The following is a 6000-nucleotide window of genomic DNA, read 5'->3' as shown; positions in this document are numbered from 1 at the left end:
GGGATGTCAGGAATGGAAGGGATGCCTCCTTTTGGATCAATTCTTGGGCTGGTGAAGCTACCTTATGTCTCAACCTTGCTCTGCAACCTATCATGGTAGAAAATTGTCGCCTCTGGGGTCACAATATCTATGATTATGGTTACCCTATCCATGAAAATGATATTGCTAAGTGGAAATGGAACTCCTTGGATCCCTTGGACTTGGACCAGGACTAGAAAGACTTGTTTACCGACATTCTCAGCAAAAGGGTTATCTTCCCTTCCCTTGAGATGGACATTATCAGGTGGTGTAGTTCCTCTGATGGTAAATAAAAGGTATGTTTTGGTTACAAATTGAAAGAAGCAGCTATAGACAAAAAAGATTGGCTTGATAATCTTTTTTGGCATCGACATCTCCTACCCAAAGCAGGTTCATTTTCCTAGCTGGCTTTTCAGAAGAAGATTCTAACTAAAGAAAGACTCTTTTCAATGGGCATCAATGGACCTAGTAGATGCATTTTATGTCAAGAGCAAGAAGAGACTGCGGATCACCTACTTATCCACTGCAAGGTCTCTAGCCATTGTTGGCGGCATTTTATGGGAAAATTGAGAATCTTTGGCCCCTTTCCATTAGGGTTGGAAGAGTGGTTTCTGCAATGGCCTAAACCAATAGGAAAGGCTATATTTGCTGATTTATTTTACATTCTACCATCTTTTCTGATTTGGGAAGTTTGGAAAGAAAGGAATTGCAGAATTTTCCAGAATAAAGAGTTTAGCTTATTGACTCTATGTGGGAAAATCGAGAACCATCTGACTGAGCTCCTGAATGAGGTTGCTCAATCCAAATCATTAAAGAAAAACATATATACGGACTGGGATTGGAAGATTAAACTGGCAATTCCAAATCTGCTCATCCCACCACTTTTTGGTAAGGGATCCCCGGTGGATCAGGTCAATCCAAGAATAGGTGTTAAATGGGAAGCACCAGAGCCTTGGTGGTTTAAGGTAAACTCTGATGGTTCTTCTACTGGAAACCCGGGTCAAAGTGGTATTGGGTGTATACTAGGGAACTTCGATGGTATCTGTATAAAAGAAATTTGTGAAAAGATTGGAGTTGCCACTAACAACGAAGTTGAATTCAGAGTGGCTCTAAGAGGACTACAGTTAGGGATGGAGCTTGGGGTGCAGAGAATTCATCTGGAGGGAGACTCACTAAATGTGGTTAATGCAGTTCGTTGCAACAACACCCCTAGTTGGTGCCTTAACCAGTGGCTTCAATTGATTCTGGTGCTGCTAACCACCTTTGATGAATTTTGGATTAGCCACATCTATAGGGAAGGCAATGGAGAGGTTGACAGACTCTCTAAAATGCTGATCCCCCCTTGGCACTTTGATTGGGTCGTTCTGACTGATTCGATTATCCTAGATGAGCTTCCACCGGTTGATATGGTCCGATTATCTTGCCAAGTAATGGTGCTTTCCAGTTGAGTCTGTTGGTTGTGGTCTCAACTGATTTCTTCTCCTTCCAGCTGATAGGTTTCTTTGATTAACCTATCGATGATGGTACTGTAGTATTGCCTCCACCAGTTAACATGGACTCCCAACTATCTCACTGGTGGTGGAGCTCACCAGTTGAGTAACTTCTAGTTGTGCTCTCCATTTCTCCTTTTGGTTGAGAAGTTTCCCAATTGAATTACCGGTTGGGGCGCAAACTAGTTGCATTGCCCCCTTGCTTGTTCACCAGTTAAGGTTTCTTCTTGCCACCGAGTTGTGGCTCTCTGAAATCATTATTGGTCAGTGCCAGTTTGCGCCCCATGGCAATTGGACATGCGTGTACTTTTAATTGATATTTAGTTATGACTAGATCCTTTCTGGATATGCATATTATTCCCTGATGGATAAAGACGGTCGATATTAAGTTGACGAACTTTGGATCAGAAGTTGATTGGACACTGTTATTTCACGCGCATGTGTATTCAGTAGGCATGAGCTACTTGCTTGGTGCCTGTATCCCCTAGTTTGATTGCTAGCTACTTAACACTGGAATTCCCTCATTTCCCATCAAACATTTGCATTTTTTGCTCGGTGTCTTGCCATAGAATCCCCAATTCTCCTTGAAGCTACTTGTTGGTAGATGGCCTTCCTGGCCGAAATCACTGAAAAAAATTTGTAGGAGGTCCTCTACTCTCGACACCCTCTCATTTGTCACAGCCTTAAAAGGATACTAGGGAAGGAATTCATTATGGCTTATCACAGGTAGAGAGCCAATGCTGATATTCTGGCCTTTTTCCTTGCAATGGTCATATACATGGGGTATAGAGAGCAGATAGCGTAGCTTTTAACTCAAATGGTGTTCAAACACCGCTTGCTGGGGGAGATTGATGCCACTTTGGACAATATTGATGATAACCTAAGAATACGCTTCCCCAAAATTATTATATGTCCTTGGGCAACGGGGCAGAGGTGAGAAAGTTTGTTATTATGAACTCTCTAGACTTTGATGCTCTTCAAGAAACCTGGCCTGCCATTACCAGGAATATTGAATTTTTGCTTAAGGTGGCAAGCATTCAAAACAGCTTCACGTTGGAATGGAGGGAAAAGTATCTTTGAGATTAAGGGTTAGCAGGTATAGAAGGTTTTGGTATTATAGAGAATGGAGATTTGGTTGATGGCAATGACTGGGGGTTTGGGCTTGGCAAGGAGTGGTTCCCTAATGACTAATGACTACCGACTCCCTAGGGAGAAGGCTGAATCGGCAGCTCACTCGACCTGTGGCACAAAATGTCCTATAATCCTGGATGCAGCCCGTGCTCTTGTGGATGATGACTCGAAAGACTCCCATTGATTCCGGTTGCACCTTTCTTCGGTTTCTCTATTTCCTGGTTATTGTTTTTTGTTTATAGGCCTCTAGTTGGTTTTGTTATCTTCAATGATTGTCGACTGGTGTTTTGTACTTATTCAACCTCCTTGCTGGTTCTTTTTTGTATAAGGAATAGAGCTAGAGTAGGGGGTTTCCTTTCTAGTTCTTTCCTCCTACCGCTCTCACTGAACTAGGCCTTGCATGCACCCATTTTTTATTAATACAAGGGTGCTGCCCCTCTATAGCTATTTACTTATTAAAAAAAAAATATATAAATGTTTGATAATAAAACAATGTTATTAATAATATAATACTAATATTTATAAAAATAAATAAATAAATAACAATATATTAAATAACTTTGAATAAGTATCATTTATTATTCAAACTAATCCTAAAATACACGTGTATGTACAACAGTTACCTCATGTCACTCCTAGCTTGAGCTCAGAGCATGTGCATAGGCAAGATTCTTTAGATGCTACACCTGCTAGTGGACATGTTAGTTAAGGATTTTGTATGTACATGTGCGCTACCGTATATTTTAATTTACTAGTCTATTTGATTATTTAAATAAGATTCATACATTTAGAGATATTTTTAATACTTAATTATAAATTCTACTTTTGTAGGGGTATATTGGACATCCAGACTCTCACTTAGATGGTCGCTCTGTTCATGGCTGACATGATGCATGTTGATTTGCCACTTTATAGCTCATGTGTGTTTATCTTTTTATATACATTCCAAACTTTCATAGACATGCACATATTGCTACATTCAGACTTACTTTACATTGCTATGTATTCAAAGTTACTTTATATTGAGCTTGTATTCTTGGACTTTATATTACTATGTATTCAGATTATATCATGTGCATGTTAGATTATATGCTTTATACAGTTTGTGTTTGATCATACTTGCACATTTGATTATACTTTATATATATGCATGTGTTTGATTATATTGTACAAGTATTATTATATGTGTACACATGTGTTTGATTGTACTTAAATATCTAGATCACGTGTGTTTGAAATTTTGAAGAAAATATTTAGTTCACTCAAGAATATATATCATGTTTGAATTTGTGTTCATCTAGATTAAAGATGACTATAAATAATACTTAAAAAGGTTCTCATCCTTTGGAAGATCCATCATATGCAACCTAGGGTAACAATAAATTAACGACATACATGCAAATGAACATCAAATTTCTTCATGTCTCTACTTAACTACTTAAAACATGGTTGTCATCCATTGGAAGATCCATCATATGCAACCTATGGTAGCAATAAATTAACAACTTACATGCAAATGAACATCAAATTTTATCTATATAGATCGTCTTTTGGTGAAAACATAACTGCCACCTCAACTCTTTAAGCATTTATATGCATGTCAAATTTACTCAAAAATTGAAATGGTAACCAATACTTTTGTTGCCATTGTAGAAACCTCTCGACTTAATAATTTTTGAGTAATTTTTATTTTTTATCGAACATTTTTTAAATATAAAATAAAAATAAAATGAAAATTTAATTTATTATTTTTGCTATAAACAATTTTTTTGAATACAATAGACGAACAAAACAACTTTTTTTTAATAGTTTGTTTTTCCTCCACATCATCTAAGTATTTCTAAAGTCATAGAATTGTTAAAAAAACATTCTAAACAAATCTAAATTATAAAATGACATAAATCAAGTGAAACTCACAATTGATATCAATTGTTTGAAAACAATTATTAGTAGTTAAGTCAAACATGTTTATTTTAAAATATTTAAACATAAATAAAGCTAAATGAATGTTACAAATAAAAAAAATGTGAGTGCCAACATCTCATATATTTATTTCCAATCATTAATTGGATTGAATAAATAAAAAGAATAGAACTAAATACAATAGTATTAGTATGAGTTAATTAAAAATATTTATTTATTATACACTGATAGATGTATCGAATAATATCAATATAGGAAGAAGGAAATGATGGATTGCATAAATAAAATTATTATATTGGAATTGATAAATTCATCACATTATATTTGATAGAACATATAACTTAAATAATTAAAAAAATTAATTTTAATAAAAAAGGAGAGTGAAATTAATGTAAACTGGTAGTTAATTTATTTATATATATTAATATATAGATAAATACTATAAGATAGTGACAAATATTTCACACCAAACTCCTCCTATAGCTTCTTTCATCCTCTCCACTAAAAAATATCCTCCCTTATAGTGCACGTCTAGTCTAGCCATCATCTCTATGATCTTGACCATCAACCAGAACCTAGATTGATTCCAATCTACCTTATTATCTAACTTTCTTCACATGATGGAGAATATGATACCTCTCATGTAACTTCTATTAAAGCACCTATCCACTTGAATATATGGCTCTTATGTTTTTTATTACAAAAGTAGTGAGAACTAGGGCACTGACCCTTTACATAGCAGAACTATTAAAAAGACCACAATGCAAAAACAACACTATAACGACATTAACTACAACTAATAGCAAAAAGAGACCAAGTCTTAGAAAATAAAAAACAACAGCAGAAAACACAAAAAACAAACTATAGGGGCACCTGTTGCACCCGAGTGGCATCAATGGCACTGTTTCATTCATTGGATATGAACTTATACAGGCCCCTACCCTCCTGCTTATCTTCCTCCGTGTTCGCAGTATGTTCCCTCATCAGAGAGAGGGTGAGCCCCTAGCTATGTAAAACCTACAGATGAAATTTGTTAAGGCCCACAATTTGGGCATCCCAGGCCTCCATCTTGCTCTTGAGTCAATTGACATCGTCCATGATAGCCTGCAATTAAAGGATAGGGCCTAGGTTCTCAATCCTCTGCGTGATGTCCAACACGTTCGTGCACAACTTTTCCATTTGCTTCAGAGTAGGGGCACCTCAGGGGTTCATGGTAGCCATGCCATCCATAGTCTTATCTATCACCTTGGCCACATCTTCAGTAGGGGAACGATCAATATCATTGCCCAAGCCCATTAGGGGAAGAGTGTTCATCACTTGTTCTAGCATCTTTAAATCTGAGTCCAAGTTAGTAGAGTCCAGGGATTCATTATCAAAATTTTCCTCACCCATGACACCCTTAGTGCCCATGTTCATAAGGGCCCTATCCTTAACATCA

Source organism: Cryptomeria japonica, chromosome 1 (genome assembly GCF_030272615.1).
Source record: "Cryptomeria japonica chromosome 1, Sugi_1.0, whole genome shotgun sequence".
In the NCBI taxonomy this organism is placed as follows: Eukaryota; Viridiplantae; Streptophyta; class Pinopsida; order Cupressales; family Cupressaceae; genus Cryptomeria; species Cryptomeria japonica.
Note: the sequence above shows the minus strand (reverse complement) of the source record.